Here is a 22,657-nt window from a genome sequence, read left to right on the forward strand (position 1 = left end):
TATTAGCATAGAAAATTCTTAATTCAGAAAATGTTTCTGTTGCAAGTAAATGACCATGTTCCTTGTCCATGTTAACATAGCTAACGATTTTTGCAAATTCAGGTAAAATTTTACTGAGAAAGACTTCAAGCATTTAGATATTTTCTGAAGTATAATCAGAAGGTCCTAGGTTCTACTAACCATGAAGTCTTGACATCCTGAGACAATTGATAAATGTAGGAAGTTTGATTTAAGAATGGCTCCTATGCTAATCATTAAAACAACTGAACATTCCCTAAGCAAGATAAGGTTTTCTTACTTATAAATAAAATTACAGTACTAACAACTTGATTTTTTCTCATAAGTATACTGTATATTTCTATCCAATTATTCTAAAAATTTAAATATACAGATAGAAGTTTTCATATAAGAAACATGACAGACATTCAGGGTTTTGGTCTCAATTGTGTGAACTTGAGAATCACATCGCTGTAATCAATCTGGTTCTCTTGTAAACATAAAATAAATAAAATATGTTGTTGAATTAAATGGTCTAAATGCTCTTTTGTGCAAATAGTTTCTGGTCCTAAAAGTCCCACTTCTAGTTTAAAGTAAATCCTGGAAATATCTTAAATCTATAAGCTGTTATTTCTAAGGGGATAAATAAAGGATATAAGGTGTGTGTGTGTTTGTGTGTGTGTGTCTTTTAGAGAGAGGGAGAGAGAATGCGGGAGGGGGCAGAGGGAGAGGGAGAGAGAGAGAGACTCTTAAGCTGGCTCCACACCCAGCATGGAGCCTGACGTGGGGCTCTCGATCTCACAACCCTGACATCATGACCAGACATCATGTCCAAATAAAAAATTGGACATTTAACTGGTTAAGCCACCCAGGTTCCTCGAGGATATATGTTTTAAATAGTTAAAAATGCATGAAATAATATTCAGGAAAGGGTATTTTTAAAATTTGTTTGTTAAAAGCAAAATATATAATCCAAATGTTACAAATGATCCCATGTGAAACACGCAGGTATTCTTAATACTGATAGAAAGCTTTATCTTTATACAAATGTCAAATAGATATTTTGTCCTTGAAAATAAACTATCTTAATGATTGAAATGGCTTAATTTAAAAGATCAAACAATAAAGCAAACTACCAGGATGTAGGTGAGTAATACACATTTATATAAATAAGAAAAAGCGAACTGATTTATGCCCCCAGGTCTTAAAATAATACATTGCAGGGACTCAGCCCACAGCTTATAACAAAATAAGCATAGTTCATAACAAAATAAGTGGATTTAGCAGTATTTCAATATAAAGGAATTAGATCTTTTGGGGTCTGATCTTATTATTGATATACTCAATAAACTTCTATCAACTGAAATGAAGACCCTAAAAAAAGGGGTTCTTTTCACAGCAAATATTTAACACCTGCTGTATGCAAGGCACAATGATCAAGTGACACCAGTAAGTTAATCAGAACAATCACACAAGTAGTCTAATGAAAAGCCATCCTCTTTTGGCCCTACTGATAGTGTTTTTCAAAAATTAGAAGCTCTGCAGAGATAGAGCACTGATCTGTGAGTTCACCTCTCAGTGTGAGGCAGGCAGTTAGCAACCTTCCCTTCACCAAAAAGACCCTATTGAACTCTTTGGTCTGTGCAATTTCCTTACCTAATGACCTAAACAAGTTCTGTTTTTAGACTTGATTGATCCCCACCATTTTGAATACTCTGTTTCTGTGAAATAAAACCTGAGGTGTCAGACCACTTGAAGACAAAATTATGTGAGAATAATGCTTCTCATTATATGTCTCATTTTTAGTGAACATATATTTGCACAAAAATTGTGCCAGGCCTGATGCTAAAAACTTTATGTACAAAAACTTATGTACATTAACGTTCATCCTTACATCAACTACCTGTAGTAAATCAGGTAGGACAGGTGATATTTTCAGATGAGGAAACAATTTTCTCAAGGCCATATTGTTGCTAAGTATTACATCCCTGCCTCAAACAAGCTAACACAGATCCCATGCTCTACATTGTTGCACTTCTTGTCCTTCTTATTTGAAGTTTCCCCTGGCTATATTTTCAGCAAGATGTAGAGTTTTGGGTGTTTAAAATGAATTACAGCTAATTTAAAAAAGAAATTATGTAAAACCATTCTCAGGAAAACAATAATCATATTCACACACACATACACGCATATATTCACTCACACATGCTGTTCATGTGTACTTTGTGTAATGGCAGAGCATAGAAATGAGTCTACTTGGTCATATCTGTAAATCTTCTCCCAACTATTAATTCACTAATAAATGCTATAAAGTTGTTAGTGACAATCTAGTAAGGGAGGCTACATAATCAATTTTACTTAAGTGTCTATACTATTTGATCTATAAAACATCCATCTCTATTATCTATACTATCCTGAACAACCAACATAAGAAAACCAGTAAGTAAAGGACAAAGATTTGAAAATATTTAGCAGATCTTCTAAGAATAGTGTTTTCTGCTAGCTAAACTAAACCTCTATAGATATCATGGAGGTTTTTGGTTTTTTTCTGTATCCAGAAATTTAGTGTTTTAGATTAAGTTGACAAACCTCAGACAACAGGTCTAAGAGACAATGAACAAAAGCTGATGATATCCTTATTGATTATGGCTGACTTTGAGTGGGAGCCTTTATGGTACAGAAACTATAGCACCCTATATATTTGGGTACAAGTGACGGATACCAAGTACAAGTATGGTATACAAATTTGTGGATAATGGAAAAAATATCTTTTTGGTTACAGCTATGCAATTGAATACCAGACATGTGATTTTCCAATTTATCTGACAGACATACAATTTAAAGAATATTTCAAGCTATCCACTATTAATTTCCCAAGAAATCTTCCCTTTTATACAATTGAAAATCCACTTTATTCTTCATCAGACTTAGTCACAATTTAGTCTAATATGTCAGCTCCCTATCCTTTCTCCATCTGCCTTTTTCTCTAAGTGATTCAAGTATAAATAGTGTACTTGCATGGCTTGACTGAAGGCTCTCCCTTAGCCTTTTTCTCAAGGCTTCTCCTATGGCAATGAAGCCATAAGAGACTCACTCCGATAAAAGATGACATCTGTGCTTTAGATCATTGTGAACCATTTCAGGTAGGCCATGTGTTGTACCTTGACCTAACATCTCATTTCTCTTCCCACCACTGTGGCCAATTAAATGGGGGCCATGTAAGGAGCCAGTTGACTGGTTGTGTGCGGACTATCACCACAAGAGCTTAAGGGCCACAAATCTCTGTTATTACCAAGCTGTTGCTGCCAGAAGCATGCTGATTCCTGACAAAAAGAATAGATTAGGATCAATCAAATCTCCCCCAGGCTTGTCAGTGGGACTTTTAACCACACCTTCTACCTCAAACTTTCCCCTTTACCTCCTTCCAAACACCTACGCAGCAGCAAGCTAACAAGGTGTCTGCCAAACCATATGTTCATAATTAGTTAACTTCTTGTCTGTCGCTAGAGGCACCACTGATTCAGCAACAGCCCTCAAGGGTGTTGGGCATCCAATAAGACACCACCAACCAGCAACGGCCCCTCCCCTCAGCGGTAGGAGAAGAGGCATACTTAATTCCAGCTGTGGCATTGTTAAGTGAATTAACTTTATCCTCAATTTAAAAAGCCAGCATGAAATCAAAGGAGACCTCAGAAAAGAAAAATAGAGAAAATGAAAAAAAAAAAAATGCTTGTAAAGGTTAACTCAACAAGTCTGATGAATGAAACTCAACTGGTTGGCCCCATTTAGCCAATCACTGCAAAGCAGGTTTCTGGCACCCTTGTTACTTCTGGCATAATTCTTCCTTTTATTTCCCAGTTCTGTGGTTAAGGTCTCTTGTTACACACAGAGGGGATCGATGATATAATTGTTTATGAGCCAGTGGAACACATTTTTAGGTAGTAGTGAGGTTACCAGGCAATGAGAAATTAATGTTAGAAACAGCAGTGTACGATGCTGGCTAAGAAATCTCATCTCAAGGTAAGAAGTGCTACATGTAAACTTATATTTGCAATCTACTCTTTGAGGCTATAAATGTTTGAGTGTGTGATTTTCTTTATGAAAAAGAGTTGGCAAACAACACAAAAAGTTCTAGGGAAATAAGAATTATGAAATATTTTCCCACTAAGGAAAAATATCTAATACTTGATAAAAATGTATACTTTCATTAAATTTAAATGAGTCACTGATGAATTTACTCTACTTTCAGCAAAATTATTTATACAGATACTACAATAAATTTATCAATATGTTTTCTTAAAGGATTAAAAGTTAATACTGAAGGTGTATATGAACCTGAGGTTTAATAGCCAAAATTTGTCAATCTCATTTCTTGTTTTGAAGCTTCCGAGAGTTTGGGGAATAAATGAAAACATCTCTAAACTTGCAAAATCTTAAGGACAATTTTTAAAAATAATCTAAATATCATGAACTTTAATTTATATAAAGTAATAAAGTTATCTAAATTGGAATAAAATATTAGTTAAGTAAGAATATGTACTCCTAATGTATACACTTAAAATAAAAATTGCTATAAAATTGAGGGACAAAATGTAATTGGCCAAACAAACAAACATTTATGTTTTTACAAAATTGTGGATATAAACATACAAGAAGATAGAAAAGTTAAATTTAAAAAATAAGATTAAATACTTTCTGTAATAATGAATTATAAAAGAGAAACCAATTTATTATTTTAAGCAATGCTACTCTTAGATTATTGTGATTTTGATGCTGTTCCTGATGTTATTAGGAAATCCTTTCATAAAGCAATCTAAGAATTTTGGACAATGTAAAGAACAGGGACAGAACAAACCTATGATCTAGATAACTACCTAGAATAGGTCACTGTTTTTAGTATCAGCTTGAGATCTAATTTCATTGTCAATCACATAATCTCTACCATTATATTAAATAACCACTGAGGTTGGCCGTGGACTCAGGGGTCTTGAGTAACAGACATTGTCATGATGATACGTGGCTTAAAGTAAATTAAGAAACAACTGATGTGGTTTGGGACCAGGGAATTAGAAAGCATAAGCCAAAGGGAAAATGTAGAAACCACAGCTTGGTACAAGTTACAGGCAATTTTCTTAATAAACCCTTTCTCGATAATGTCAGACAAGACACATCAAGCGTCTTCCCTATCCTTTAGGGAACAAATAACAATCACAGCCAAACGTTTATTTTCAAAGACTAGTTAGTCACCATCCCCCTAAAAATAATTTTTTTTGCAACTTATTTGTCGTCAGGCAAGTTAACACTTAAAAGAAAAAAGAACAAGAAAATAATCTGCTAAAAATTGCCCATTGATTAATAAACCCCCTTTTCAGTTTAATCACTCCAAATTTTTAATTTTGATGCATTTTAAACAAAATAAAGCATGATGTGACTAAAAATATAATATTAGTTCCATAGCCAAGAGTATTTACGATTCTAAAGTAGGAGTTCTTTATTTTAGCTTTCAATGTGATTGGTTTTTAATGGTTTAATTTATAATGATTATTGTACAATGGGATATGGAGATATTCAGATTAGAAATAGGAAATAATGGTAATCATATCTTAAGAACAGATTTTGAGGAATCTTAACATCTCACAGCCGGATTACAATAAGAAATAGTGAACCCTGGAAGAAGAGAGAACGGTGATATAATGATGAATGGGATGTTTTAACAAAAAACTGACAGTGGTGAGCAGTGTGGATTGGAGCAAAGCAAGAGGTGGTTGAAAATGCTGAGCACTACATTTGTGACAGGCCCTTGGGCAAGGACAGCTTAAATAGGACTAGATGAAAAGAGACAAATATGAGATATATTATTATGGAATGAATCAGGTGACTACAGCTAATGAAAGGAGAAATTCAAGATGATAATGCCAGATTGGCAAGCTTCGTAGTGAAAACCATGACAGCTGCAAAAGTGATGTGAAGACAAAGATATTGGAAGTCAGTTTTTGACAGAGGAAATAGTGAGTATAGTTTTAGTCAGATTAAACTTGAGGAGTGTTATGCACAATAGGAATAAGAATCTGGCAGGTCTGGATTCTGATCGGCAGAGGGGAACATTTCAGTCTGAGAGTTACTGATACGATGGGGATTGCTGGACATATGTGGATGGTGTACTCTTCAAGGGAGCAGATATAAACCAAGAGGAGCGATAGGTCAGGCCCTAGGTGTTAACTCCCAAGATAAAGGGGCAGAAGGGAAAGAAGTTAGGAATGAGAACATAAAAAGAGCTGAAAAGAGGAACAGAAACTACTAGAATTAGTCAAATCCTAAAGATTAAAAAAAGATAAAAACATCTCATGGAGCCTTAAAGAAAATGGTTAAAAGTCCAGTTAAATCCAATTAAACATCACTGGAAGTTTTCAAATTCCATTTCTCAAATATGAAAGCCAGTGTAGTCAAATGGTATGGAGTCAGGAGTACACAGAGAGGCGAGATTTTATAATGTATTACTTAGTAGTTTATAACCATGCTTTTAGGGGAATGGGTCAGTAATTCTCCTTTTTTAATGCTGTTCTTATCCTAGTTTGGATATGGTGGTTATACTAGCTTGATAAGATGAATTGGGGTATGTTTTCTCTTTTTCTCTTCTCTGTGACTATTTGCAATAAACTGAGATTATCAGTTCTCTGAAAATTGTATTAAAAATTGGACTATGAAACCATCTGAGCCCAGTATGTATGTTAGAAGGGGGTTTTCAACTATGCATTTAGTCTCTTTAAAAGCTATCACTGTATTTTGAGTTATTTTTCTCTCTTGAGTCATTTTATTAATTCATATTTCTAAGAGTGATCATCCTAAGTTTTCAAAGATATTTGCATTAATAAATTCATAGTATGTTAAGAGTTTAAAAGACTTATTTATTTACTTGAGAGAGGGAGAGAGAGCATGTAGGGGAGAAGGGGCAGAGGGAGAGAGAGACACAGAGAATCTTTTTTTTTAATTTATTTGAGATAGAGAGACAAAGAGAACACATGAGTGGAGGGAGAGGCAGAGGGACAAACAGACTCCCTGCTGAGTGCAGAGCCCTTACCAACCAATGATGCAGGGCTCCATCCCAGGACCCTGAGAGCATGACCTGAGCTGAAGTCACCCAGGCACCCTGGAAAGAGAGAATCTTAAGCAAACTCCCAGCTGAGCACAGAACCTGACCCAGGGCTCAATCTTATGACCCTGAGATGAGGACCTGAGCAAAAAATCAAGAGTTGGACACTTAACTGAGTGAGCCACCAAGAAGCCCCAGCATGTTATAATTTAAAACAAAAACAAAAAAACAAAACAAAACAAACAAACAAAACTTAGTTATACTAAAGTTATAGCTCCCTTATTTCTAAAAATTAAATCTCTCTTTTCATAACCAGGGAATTATATATGTCTATTGGATTAGTTTCTTTCAGAAAACTACTACTAATTAGTAGTAGTTGATTAGGATTTTTTTTCAGTTCTTTGTTATAATTGCTCCGTTTCTTTATAATTTCTTTTCTTCTACATTTTAAAATTCTACTTTATTCTGGTTTTTGTTTTAGATTAAAAGATTTAGTTAATGTGAGATTTTTCTTTTTTCCCAGTATATTCATTTAAGCGTTTGAATCACAATCCTTAACCTTTATTTCACACACATTTTTATGCAAAATTATTTTATGTAATTCTAAACTTTTTATGATATCCGTGTGATATTTTTTTCTTTAGCTAATTTATTAAACATGTAGACATGGACTTTACTTTTTTCAGGAGTATTGGCTTTGGTTTATATCCTGATTCTTAATTTTCTTAAAGGGCCCATAAATTACTAGAGATTATTCACTAATCTCTGAGTCCAGCAAAGCTAAAGAGTGAGTTCAACAAGGCTAAAGACTGAATTGTCCAAGACAAAAAATGACAGAAGCTTGCACCATGGTGGGGAATGGAAGTGGAAATAATTGGAGTCTTGGAAATTCATTTAAGATTGAGACTTCATGAATGACTGTAAAAGGTGTAGAGGGTGAAGGAGGGGTCAAATATGGCTTCCTTGATAGATTCTGCCTGGATTGGAGGAAAGGTGGTTCCATTTACTGACCTGGAGAAGGTTGAGAAGGATGGCAACAATTGTGTTCAGGTTTGGACAAGTTGTGCCTATGCTGCTTGGGAGGTAGCAAGTAGGAGATAGGAAGAATATAACAAATACACAGATCTTGAGATTCCAGGAATCACTCAGGCTAAATATATAAATTTTGAAGTCGTCAAGATGTAGGAAATCACTGAAACTATGGCAGTGGATCAGTTTGCTCCAGAAAAATTTGTAGAAGAAGAAAAAGGATGAGACTGACAGCTTGAGCAATTCCAGTGGTCTCCTAGAAGGGGAGTTGGCAATGGAGACTCTGAAGTCACAGGTAAATTGAAGAGGAAGAGAACTTGTGGTATCCAGGTACACAAGAAAATGATGTTATTTTGACAAAAAGAAAATTATGAGCAAAAAGATGCCATTAATAATAAAGTTAAGATGAATAAATTGAAAACTATATTGATGCTTAAAATATATTATAGTAAATTGGGTTATAAACCCATGATTTTCAAACTGAAGTACCCTTAGTATTATGACATACTAATTACGACTAATAGTAGTATTTTGACTATTACTAATAAGGATTTTAATTTAAGAAATTCATATGAATTGTACACTTTTTGTTGACAGGATTAAATGGAGCTTTTAAATCCTTAAGTCTAGTAGAAATTCTAATAACAAAATACCTTGTGATGAGTGCCTACCCATGCTTCCACAAGAATGATAATCACTTTACACAAAGCACCTTTGGAAAAATTGTCATTTCTGGAGCATAAAATGATTTTATATAAATGCTTTCTTTAATATAATAAATATCTCCGTTTTGTTTTGTGATTTCTACCTTGCCAAGTACTTCCCATATTACTTCATATAATTGTTACTGTTGTTGAAAGAAAAAGGAGATTTCTCTTCTCTTCTCTTCTCAATATCTGCCTTAACCTTAGAGAAGGACACTTCTGTCGACAATTCTAACTTCTTTCTTCAGTCCCTTTCAGGTTTCTGCCCATAAGAAAAGGGTTTGGTCATTGACTCTTCTGGACATGAATCAAATCATGTTTTGCTGGTAGGCAAAGTTTCTTTTCTGAAAGAAGAAGGCAAATGCCTTGCTTTCTCTTTACCTTTGTGAAACCAGGTGTCAAAATCTTTATGTTCCCTATTCCCATGTGAAAAACACACCTAGTCACGCCACTGTCAGGGTCTAACTTTGCAGTGCAAGCCATGTATTTACTCTCTCTTTCTTCTGTCTGTGCTCCAAGGTGAAGGAGAAGAGCTATAAGCAACCATGTGACTAGTTGAATAAGTGGAAGTTGTTCTACAAAATAGCCCTTCTAGATTTAAAGAAATCTTACTTAGACATCCACTCCTAAGTGCATTCTTCCATCATATTTTACTGGAGGTACCCTGTATTGGGGCTTATCAGGTGAACACCCAAATTAGTGTGTGTGTGCACACGCACACACACACAGATACACACACATTCTTTTCCTCATTGGTATATTATCTTTTTATGTTTATACATTCCCTTAGCAAGTAAAATCAAGAGAAGAAATGAATTATTATTCATGTATTGCAAATTTAAAAACTGAAGTCCTGAGGTCTTAAAACTAAACCAAGGTAAAACTATTCATAAAAACCAGACCTAGGATTTATATCTAAATTTTTTCAGTTTACTTTTAGTCTTCTTATACCTAATCTGTATCTTTCCCACTGACATTATGTAATTAGTTAAATTTGATTAATAAAAATGTATGTAGCATTTTTTGCATTCTTATATAAGATCTTTGTCATTTGTATTCATCAATAACTCATATTATTTATTTTACTAACACCCAGTAGTATACGGACTTTATGGATTTCAGAAAAAAAACAGTGCTCCAAACTAGAGGAATAGCATTTTGAAAATGGGAGCTAGAGTGAGAGAGAGGGGAGAAAAAACATTAAATGTTAATCTAATTTCCATACCTGAATATGAAATGAAATATTATCCAATAAGTCACTGGCTTGTCATCTTTATACAAACATTATCAAAATATGAGTCCCTGGCTGATGTTCCGACATCAAAACCTTTACAGATCAAAAAAGACAGAGAAAGAGGACAAATGCAGAGTCACACTTAATAAATAGAACAGAACTATAACTGTCTCAGCCTTGAAATATTATAGTCAGAAATGGTAGCTGTTAGCTTCATGCAATTGATAATGAGTTCACAGTAAAAATCCATGTAACTTCTGAGGAGTGTAAACATCCTAGGAGTTCAAAAATGGAATATCTGATTATAGAGAATATAGAGCTAATGGAACAGAAAAAAAAAACAAATATTTAAGACTTGGATATAAATATTCTCAGAATTCTAAGGAAAGATGTTGGGAAACAAGAAGCAAGAATTAGAGATATTGATTGTCAAAAATATAATAGCTGAAGTGAAAAACTGAAAGAATTAGAAAAGAGAATGATACAGCCCAATATTAATATGGATGTTAGGCAGAGACGTGTCAGTACTTTCATACCAGGAATGCAAGGAACAAAGGAAAATAGTGCAAAGAAAGTAATAAATTAAAAGAATAACTGAGAATTCCTCATATTAAGGCGATAAGATCTTAGACTGAAAAGCTTGGTAGAGTTTCAGGCCTTAAAGAGAAGAAAATCTCAACACCTTAAAAACATACTGGGAGAAAAGTGGGAGACAAACTATGAGAGACTATGGACTCCGGGAAACAAAGTGAGGGTTTTAGGAGGGAGGGGGTTGAGGGGATGAGTGAGCCACGTGATAGGTATTAAGGAGGGCATGGATTGCATGGAGCACTGGTGTTATAATAAATGAATCACAGCACACTACATCAGAAATTAATGATGTACTGTACGGTGACTAACATAACATAATAATAATAAAAAAGGCATGCTGATATATAAGAATATCAAATATAAAAAAAAGGACATCAAAGATAAAATCTAAAGGATTCTAAGAGAATAAGAAAGTAGCTTTTTAAAAAAAGATTTTATTTATTTATTTGATACAGAGAGAGAGAGAAATCACAAGTAGGCAGAGAGGTGGGCAGACAGAAAGGGGGAAGCAGGCTCCCCGCTGAGCAAAGAGCCCGATATAGGTCTTTATCCCATGACCCTGAGGTCACCACCTGAGCCAAAGGCAGAGGCTTAACCCACTGAGCCACCCAGGTGCCACAGAAGTAACTTTTAAAAGCAACAAAGAATCAGGTTGTCTTGGTGTCTCAGTGGGTTAAAGCCTCTGCCTTCTGCTCAGGTCATGATCTTGGGGTCCTGGAATCGAGCCCTTCATAGGGCTCTCCGCTCAGTGGAGAGCCTGTCCCCCCTCTCTCTCTGCCCCTCTCTGCCTACTTGTGAGCTCTGTCAATTAAATAAATAAAAATCTTTAAAATTAAAAAAAAATAAAAGTAGCAAAGAATTAAATTAATGTTAGCTCTTTTTGATCTACAGATAAGTTGAACTATTTCTTAATAAAAATAATACAAATACTAATTAACTTTTCATCTTAACCTATATTTCCATAAAAAGATGAATAAATCTCTCTTTTTTTAAAGATTAATTACTTATTTGAGAGAGAGTGTGCAGAGGTGAGGGGCAGAGGGAGAGGGAGAAAGAAACCCAAGCAGACTCCATGCAGAGTGCGTGGAACCAGAAGTGGGCTGCTCCCACAACTTTGAGATCAGACGTGAGCCAAACCAAGAGTCAGTTACTCAACTAACTGTGGCACCCAGGGCCCAGGAAGATGGGTGGCTCCTTATTTGTTCACAAACTTGCTAAATCTGCCTTTTTGGGGATATAAGTAATGAGCAGATAACATTTTAATTTGAAATATGTCTTTATCAACTTGCACTTCTTTATTTTTCATAACATAGTCTTCAAAAAGTACAAGGGATATCATAATTCCCCTTTTATAATGCTATCAAACAAAAAGAATCTTAGTTGTGAATAATGGCTTTCAGAATCCTACTCATGATTGTATTTCTCTTCCACTGGCTCCTAAAAGTGCTCTCTCCTATGTTCATAAATTTAAAAGGTAGATGATTCTAAATCCAGTTGGTTTTTAAAGCAAATGAAATTAGCCTCATGCTAGAAAGTCATATTAATACAAACTTTCATATTTGATGCAACATGTTTTTTTTTCACATTTACTTTAAAATAAAAAGTAGAATCACATTTTTCAATCAGAATGTGGACTATCATTAAGAGACACACATTCCTTACTTAAATCTGGCTCTATTAGAAAAGTCTTCAGGAAGCCCCCTCTAGTGTCTGAAGGATGCAACAGCTCACTGGGGAAGGATTTGAGAGACAAGGATGTGAGAATTTTAGATTGTCTCCTCTAATTTGGCTCAAAGGGACCATGGAAATCATCAACTCCAATATCCATTCAGTTTAAAAATTGGAAAATTAAATGTCCAGGAAGAAAGTGCTTTGTCTAAGGTCACACTGAAAGTCAACAGTATTTATCAAGTAGTAGAACTCAGGTCTCCTGACTCCAAGTTCACGGAAAACTCTATTTTGGCCTGTGGACTTGGATTTGGGTCAAGTAGGCCCACAGTGAAATAAAAGTAAGGAATTTTGAAGATATGGGATTTCTTTAAAATGTAAAGGATATAGAAATGAGGAAATATTCATTGGGATAAAAGAGAAAAAGAGAAGGTTAACAAAAAGGGCAAAGGAATCATAGTTCTTTAAAGAACAGGAATCCAGGGATGGGGGAGAAGGAGGATGGGTTAAGATTTAACATATGTCAGAATTTATCTGATAGGTTATTGGAAATTTTTTTAAAATATTAAAATATTTTATTTGTGAATCTGAAAATAAGATCACTAATGAAGTTTAGCTACTCATTTCCCACTTATTAAAAGTTGTCACCTAAAAAAAAAAAATAGGTGCTACCTAGCACCTATCTTATTTGTCACCTGTCTTAGTAGAGTTTACTGATAATGTAGAACATGCAAATATCATAACAAAGCAATAAGCCTTGATTTTCCACTCTACTCAAGTTCATGATGATGGACTGGCAGTGGCGGTGTGAGCTAAGCTAAAAACGGTCCTCATGTATTATCTTTGAATAGAGTGTGCAGTTTTTGGTCTCCCCATCTTTCCCTCAAAATGTATAAAGGGCAAGGATCCTCTAGAAAATACTCTAAGAATTACCTCTAAAAATGTCAGTTTGAAACATCCTAGTTACTTTATCCCTGAGTGTATGACTTTTGTCTGCACACTATTGCTGGAAGTAGTCTGCATAAAATATTTAACTCTTCCTTGTTACTGGGCATTGAATGTGATGGTGTGCTGTAGAGGTAGAGGTGTGTGCTGGGAGCTCATAATCTTATGGGGAGAAACAAAAGTTTGAAAGAAAAGGTGGGAACATATTGTGTCTAGTACCTTTTAATTTCAGTCTTTTCTGTGCCTTATAAATGATGGAATGTGATGCTGGAGCTCTCTTGTGATGTGTTCCTAATCTTGCCAGGTACTAAGGATACCTTACACAGGAGTTCCTCCTTACCCATCATACAGATGCAGAGGTAAATGAACAAAGAATATACAGCTTGAATCACAACTTGACAGACAGATAAAAACGTTTTAGAGATGAGGCCTCCACATGGAACAAACAGTGCAAGCAGTGAATTAAGAGAGTGCTAGACATGCTTGGGGAAGAGCATGTCAATGGTTCAGAATTTCTCCGTCTCTGTAATATATTTCATGGGACGGAATTATAAAACTCCTTAAGTCTGGCTTTTTACTCATTAATTGAGCTGGTCTGTGCCAGATAAGAACAATGGTAGTGACTTAGAAATAAATGCACTGTGGCTGCCTTTACTGAATCTATTTATAGCCACTCTCATCATTTGCATCACACTTTGTAAAGTCCCTTTTAAAAATAAAAAGGGCTTCATGGGAATTTCATTCTCTACCTCATCTTCAACTTTCATCATTGTTATCATAGATGAAGTTAAATACCAAATAAGTAAAATATACTGAGAGCCAAACCTGTGCCAGGCACTGTTCTGCGTACTTTCACATGCATTGTCTCATCTTATTTTTATAAAACACTTTCATCAGTGGGCAGTCCTATTGGTCCATCAGTATAAGAGAAAGAGTCAAAGCATCAGAGCATTACCAGCAGAGCATCTCCACCATCTCTCTCAGCAAGTTGCTATATTTAAGTTAGTATATACAATATTTTATTATTCCTATATTTTAGAAAATATTTTATTTATTTATTAGCCAGAAAGAGCATGAGTGGGGGGGTAGGGGCAAAGGGAGAGAGAGAAGCAGACTCCCTGTTGAGGAGCCTGATGCAGGACTCAATCCCAGGACCCTGGGATCATGACCTGAGCCGGAGGCAGAAGCTTAACTGTCCGAGCCACCCAGGTACCCCTGATCCCATAATTTTTAAGTGTGAAACATTGAAGTGAATCTCACAGAGTTATACTTATGAAAATTTTGTATATCTCATGGGAATACCATTAAAACTAAAAATGCTCTAAATGTTTTCCAACTAGCGAATGATTCTACCATGCTTCAAGATATAGGATACCTACTTGCAAAGTACAAGGAAAGTATAATGGGTACACCCATCCTTGTGGAAGATGAGACAGACAAGCGATCTAAGTTCAAATTGCAATTCTACCCCTATGGCAAATACTATTTCCTCCAAGATTCCATTTTCTTATTTCTTATTTTTAAAAATTTTTTTAAACTTTTTAATTTTTTTAATTTTTTAAAGACTTTATTTATTTATTTGACAGAGATCACAAGTAGGCAGAGAGGCAGGCAGAGAGAGGGAGGAAAGCAGGCTCTCTGCTGAGCAGAGAGCCTGATGTGGGGCTTGATCCCAGTACCCTGAGCTGAAGGCAGAGGCTTAACCCACTGAGTCATCCAGGTACCTCTATTTTTTATTTATTTTTAATTTTATTTATTTGAAAGAGATAGAATAAATGAACAGGGGGAGGAACGAAGGGAGAGGGACAAGCAGACTCCCTCCGTGCAGAACAGGGAGCCCAACAGGGAGTGAGGACTCCCCACTGAATGAGGACCCAGAGGTCTTGACCCAAGCAGAAGTCAGAAGCATAACTGACTGAGCCACCCAGGTACTCCTCCAATTTTTTACTTTATAAAACATGGTGGAATAACTACCTCATTTTAAAATCACATAATACAAGCTCTTATTAATCAAATATAGTTGATTCTTTTCACTCTTTGTCACAGCTTCCCTTTTTTAATCTGCATTCACCATCCTACCCAGAAGCTTTCATTCAGTCATAAGAGGGACCCAAGTCGGGCAAATTATTCTACAACCAAGTACTCGGAAGGGATGGCTAAATTAAGTTATACATTATATTCAAGAGGAAGAGATTAAAATGCATTTAACTAGCTTTGGGATGTCTTTCATAACTTCTTCTTGTCACATTATCTGATGATAATCCACATGTTTTCAATACTTTTCTCATTTATTCTTGCTATGCTTGATCTCTTCCTTCCATAAAGCACCTAGTCTCTTGACTGTCTTCCTCAATTATTTCAGCTCTCTTGAGAAATTATTTCTTTGTGATCCAATACTTCTACTTGTCCTTTACCAAAACCTTAAAATCTGTCACTATACCTATGTTCCTATAAAACTTTTCAACAAACCCTCAAATACAGATCAATCCAAACATCCTTTTGATCTGTTTCTACCCCTATGTTACTGATGACATAATTTAGTTACTATACACTCATGGCCTTTCTCTTTATCTGAACCCTAGAGCTGACTGTTTCCTCTCTGTTTCCCTTCTGTGGCAATTTTTAACCGTCATAATTTCCCACAAGCCTGTATCTCTGTCTCTCAATGGATTTATTATCTCCTTTTTTTTAGAGAAAAATAGAAATTATCCAGTAGATACTTTCTTAATCTTCTTTCAAATGTCACACTAGGGAGCCTGGGTGGCTCAGTCATTAAGCATCTGCCTTGGGCTCAGGTCATGATCCCAGAGTCCTGGGATTGAGCCCCGCATTGGGCTCCATGCTCAGTGGGAAGCCTCCTTCTCCCTCTCCCACTCCCCCTGCTTGTATTCCCTCTCTCGCTGTCTCTCTCTGTCAAATAAATAAATAAAATCTTTAGGAAAAAAAAAGGTTGCATCACATCAATTTTCCACATCTTTTTATCGCTAATTATTCCCTTTTCTTATTGAAGTTCTAACCCCTATGCTTTTTCTGAATTTTGAATCTTCTATCCTTTCTGTCTTGAAAGATACTTATTTTATTAAAATTTTGCATTTGGATAGACTATGTTCATGTTTATAAGACATAATGTCATTAGGATAATAATTCTTCCAAAAATGATAAATAGATTCACTATAATCCCAACCAAAACCCAGCAGTCTTTGGCAGAAACTGAAAAGCTGACATTGAAATGCAAATGGCCAAGAATAGTCCAGATTTTTTTTTTTAAGAGAAAGAAAGAGATTGAAAGTGAGAGTGCTAGAGGTGTGGGGCAGGAGGAGAGGGAGAGAGAATCTTAAGCAGACTCCGTGCCCAGGGCAGAGATGGACGGTGCTGGGCTGGATCTCCTGACTCTGAGATCCTGACCTGAGCTGAAGTCAAGAGTCAGAACCTTAGTAGACTGAGCAACCCAGGTGCCCCTAGCCTGGATATCTTTTGAAATGAATAGAAGATAAGATTTCAAAACTTAGTATAAAATTATAGTGATTAAGACAGTGCATTACCAGAGGGGAAAAAACAAACAAACAAACAAAAAACAAGATGAGTTGAACAGAATAGGAAGTATAAGGTAAACTCAAATATATGATCACTTGATTTATGACTTGTGAAAGTAGTAACACTGAAGTGTAATGGAGAAAAAGTACAATCATTTTAACAAAAATACTGAGTCAGGTGTATATCTCTTGATATAGAGAAAGGTGAGAGAAAGGAGAAAGGTGAATCTTAACCTCAACCTAACACAATAAAACATTATATCAGATAGATTTCAGATATAAATGCACAAGGTAAGACAACAAAAACTTCAGAAGAAAATATAGGGGTATCCAAAGATTTTAAAAACAGGACACAAAAGAATTATCATAAAGGAAATATCAGTTAAATAACATTAACGTTCAGAATTTCAGGACATCAGAAAAAATCAATTGGAGTGCAGAATTAAAACACTAAGTAGGTGAAGATACTTTTGTTGATAATGAAGCAAATACTCCATTAACTTTTAATAGGATTAATGTATGATAGATAGATTTTGGAGTTCTCATTAAATATTTGATTACATTTAAGTACCCACTAAATGATAGGAGCAATATACTAGAATCTTTATGCATGTTATTTCATTTATTCCAAATCACAACCATGCAAACTATGTGGTAATATATTTATAAAGAAATTAAGAAATATATTTATGAAGAAGGATTTAGTAATTTACTCACAATCTCACTTCTAGTAGGAGACAGAGCTACGATTTAAGCCACAGTCTGAGTTCAAGGTCCAAATTCTTTATAATGTGTCTTGGTTGACTTTATTCAACATCTAAATGTGTGCATATTCTGTATGACCCACTTCACAGGTAAAGTATATCTTAAATTCTAAATAGAAAGAGATTTGAGTATAATTTTTATGCTATTATCCTCAGTGGTTTCTTAAATTTGAATAATCTAACAGCTAAGTGGGCTTAAGACAATGCTGAAGGGAATGCAGAAGGAGAAAGGAAAACTTCAGTGAAACGGAAGAAAAGGAGATCTAGAAAAACTCTGATATATAAAAAGACATAGAAGTGAATGGTAAGACATTATATAGCCCAGAAATAGAAAAGTGGTATTTCTGTGGAATGGAAAGATAATGCTAGCCTAGAAATATGGAGAGATGTATCCAAGAAAGAGCTGTGCTAGGGTCTCCAGTGTGAGCCAGACAAAGTCCTGTGATCTCTCTGCTAATAAGTTCTTTGTCTACAGAATGAGAGAAATGAACTAAAGGATCTCAAATGTTCTTTGCATCTCTGATATTAAATGAATTTCTGTATGTCTACCACGTGCTACACATAGGGCAAAGAACATACATAGCCATTGCAGAGTAAACCAAATCTGTCACAACTGATGCTTTTCTTTTCCATATATTTTTCAAAATTAATGATTATTTATATTTAAGTCAATGCTTTAAAGAATTGAATTTATTTAAATCATAGTGCTTTTTTTCCCTATGAACTTTTGGTTTCACTTCTACCAGTCATGTGTTTCATATTAAATTGTATTGAGTTCAGTATTAGGAGGACCATGATAATTATTTAGTGGCCCATGTGACTATCTTGGCCATTCTAAAGTATATTTCTCTCACATTTACATCTTATACTTAAGTTTCTTTAATGTAAATAAATACCATTGCACAAATCTCTGGGCCACAGATAGACATACATACTTAAGTACAGTGTGAATCAGCCAAAATCCTATAGAGGGCAGTATGGTTTTAGCTGACACAGTATTAAATCCAATTTTGATGTAATGAGTGTAAAACTCTTTCTTTAAAAAAAAATAAAAGGGTGAGGGGCAGAAAATTTCTAATTATAAAGTTACATATAATCATTATAAAATCTATAGAATATGCCACAGTAAATATAATTTTTAAATATGCAGTAATTTATATTTTAAAAACACACATATACACATATAATCACATATATAATTATATATATAATTATAATTATATGTAATATATATAACCACTTAAGTTATATATATGTATTTAGTAATACATATATATGTATATGTATGTATGTATGTGTACATATATAATCAGTTCTGTAACCCTAAATAGTGAGCAACAACAGTTACTTAATGCTTTATGGAGTAGAAAATGGTTAACTTTACAGAACAAGCAAGTTAAAAAAAAGTAAAAATAAAAACTAATTCTTCTGATTTCTTGGATCTTAGAAAGATCAATTTTCATCAATATGAAAATAAAATGAATATTATTCTGCCAAAAATAGCAAACTGATAAAAGCATAAAACAAAATGAAACATACAAAATACTTTATCAATTACTATTTAAACTGGAAATGGACTACAATCTCTCATAAAAATACTTATGTTTTTAAACTGGATTTTAAAAAAACTAGCTCTATGCTATTCATAAGAATCAGGATGAAAATTAAGGAAAATCTTAAAGCCAATGCAATTAAGGCAGAGAAAAAGAATGGCAATGTCAGAAAGTGGATTTTATGATGAAAGCACTAACAAAATATAAAGTGGATTGGCATGTGTTAACAAAAGACACGGGGTGCCTGAGTCGCTCAGTCAGTTAAGTGACAGACTCTTGGTTTTGGCTCAAGTCATGGTCTCAGGGTCATGCGATTAAACCCCACATTGGGTTCTGCAGAACCCACATTGGGTTCTGGACTCAGTGCAGAAGACAGCCGCTCGCTCTCCCTCTGCCCCCTCCCCCATGCTCTCTTTCCCTCTCTCAAATAAATAAATAAAATATTTTGAAAAAGACACATTTTGTGAGGAAGATATGCAGTTAAAGACCTATGTATGACAAATAATATGATAGGTAAATATAAGAAGTACATATCAGAATATAATATATATTATATGTGTCATATATAATATATATAAGTTGATGAAAAAATATTAAAATAAGAACCAGCAATATGTTTCATTTGAAATTTGAGTAAATCTAAGAACTTTGTGACTATTCACTTATAATCTTCACCATAGTATCTTTGTGAAATTGACACAGTCATAACCTCTGTTTATACTTGAGAAAAAAAGATAAATAAATCAAACTTTTTTTGAGAAGTCCAATAAAAAATGATAAAGCCTTCATTAACCTGTTCAAGGACAAAAGAATGGAAGTAAAATACATAAGATTAAAGATAAGACTTAACTGCAGAGGATATTAAAAATAGTAAAATGTTATGATACATAATTATATAGCAACACATTTGAGAACCTAAAGAAATGAATGATCCTTTGGCAAGCTATATAATTACCCCCGCTGAGTGAAAAAATAAGTGGAAATTTTTATTTATTTTTATTTTTTCTTCTTTTTTAAATTAACATATAATGTATTATTTGTTTCAGGGGTACAGGTCTGTGATTCACCAGTCTTACACAATTCACAGCACTCCCTAGCACATACCCTCCCCAATGTCCGTCATTCAGCCACCCTATCCCTCCCACCTCTCTGCCCTCCAGCAGCAAGATGGAATCAGAGAGTGAGAGAAACCATAATAGACGCTTAATCTCAGGAAACAAACTGGAAGTGGAAATTTTTAAATGATTGCTAATAAAAAAAATGAAGGAGTAAATTAGAGATATTAAAAAGGAATTTGATAAAATTAGTCTTTCTAATAATAACACCAAATAAAATTAGAAGAAATGAGTAAATTTAATACTTCACTATGCAAATAAAACAACACATATTGTTATAAATAACAACGCTTTTTACCTCATTTTTTGTAAGATAACAGACTGCCTAGTGAAGCCTGCTTTTAACATGAGTTTTCAATATTGGCTGGAGGTGTTCTGAAAACAATAGGGTAAAGAAAGAAAAAAGTAGTAGTGATACTAGAAAAGAGAGAATTTCACTTCTTTCTGCTGTTTTTTGTGATCATATCCATCAAAGGAGATTCTAGAAAAATCTATTAAAGTTAATATGAGAATTTGTAAAAAGTCTGGATACAGGACATGTGTTTAAAAAAAAAAAAAAAAACCACAGTGGTTTTCTTTTTAGCTTTGAAGCACATAGGAATGGAAAGAGGGAAAAAAAAAACCTCAGAGTCATAATAGCACACATACACAGCTGAAAATATTTAGAAATTAACAGTGTAGAATAGGACCTACATGAAATGTGTAATAAATATATATGAAATTACATATGAAATATGTATGTGTGTATGTATATATATAAATTGTGAAGTACATAAAATATTCTGAACAACTGAAAGAAAGAAGCTGAAAGCTGCTAATTGAAATGTGAAATATTACAGCCAATTTAAAAGAAGCAATCTAGCTATATCTATGAAAATTATAAACCCTTTGACCCAGCAAATACTTTCCTGGAAACTTATCCCTAAGAAATAAATCACTCCTACATAAGGATATATGCATGGGAAAAGTTTATTATATGATATTTATGGAAAAAATATGGAAATAATCTGCATACCCATTGAGAGAAATTACTGAATATATTATATAATATTATATAGCCAATATAATATTTTAGCTACTATATTATTTTATAGCCAACAAAATAAAAAGAATAAAATTATTGCAGTTTATTTCATTTCTACAAGGTGAGAAAAAATATTATATGGACAAATCTATATAATATCCTTATAATCTTTTGTAAAACGATGTTAAAGTGTAAAATTATGCTAAAAATAGCTGTACAGGGTATGTGGGCATGTATTATATATAAATGTCTATCTATTTAATTATGCAGGCATGGATAAATAAAAATAAATGGGGGACAATGTCCAGAGCAGGGAGAGACAAATGATCACTATGGCTGTATAACAAATAACCTTAAAACTTAGTGGCTTAGAGCAATGATTCTTGATTGAGGGTGATTTTGCCACCTCCCAAAAGACATTTTTTGATTGTCATCATTTACTCATCATGTTACTGTAGGCAAGAGGCCAGGGATGCTCCTAAATGTCCTACAAGGCACAGAACAGCCCTCCACAACAAAGAATTGTTCTGTCCAAAATATCAGTAGGGTGAAGCTGAGAAATCCTTGCTTAAAGAAATGACAATATTTATTTTGCTCAGGAATCTGCAATTTTGTCAGGGCAGAGCTCAGGAGAATGGTTCACTGCAGTACTACCCAGGGTCAGGCTAGAAGACCAGGCTGAAAGCATGTGAATCCTCTCTCACTCAGGTGGTTTGGTTTTGATAGTGACCATGTGTTAGGACCTGAGACTGTCAATTGGAACGCCTATCTTCTGCAGCCTGGTCTTTCTCATAGCAGTTTTGCTAGGTTCCAAGGTTGAGTATTGAGAGGAAGAGACAGAGAGATTGAGAAAGAGTCATAAGACCTTGAGATGATTATTTGGTTGAGGCAGCGCCAAAGTCCCATATAATTTCAAAAGGAAGGAAAACACACATTGTGATGAGAGTGGCAAGTTTCTAAAAGCACACATGGGAATGGAAATACTGCTGTGCCAATTTTTAAAAAATATATCTGCCATACAAGCAACGAAGAAAGATACATATTTTTAAAATTAGGGTGTACAAATAATGAATGTTGGAACACTGAAAAAATAAAATTAAATTTCTTCTACCCACTTACAAGATGGGATTGGGAGGGAGACAAACCATAAGTGACTCTTAATCTCACAAAACAAACTGAGGGTTGCCGGGGGGAGGGGGTTTGGGAGAAGGGGGTGGGATTATGGACATTGGGGAGGGTATGTGATTTGGTGAGTGCTGTGAAGTGTGTAAACCTGGTGATTCACAGACCTGTACCCCTGGGGATAAAAATATATGTTTATAAAAAATAAAAAATTAAAGTCTAAAATAAATAAATAAATAAATAAATAAATAAAATTAAATTTTAAAAAGTTGGGACAAAAAATAAAAC

This window comes from Mustela lutreola, chromosome 2 (genome assembly GCF_030435805.1).
Source record: "Mustela lutreola isolate mMusLut2 chromosome 2, mMusLut2.pri, whole genome shotgun sequence".
Lineage (NCBI taxonomy): Eukaryota > Metazoa > Chordata > Mammalia > Carnivora > Mustelidae > Mustela > Mustela lutreola.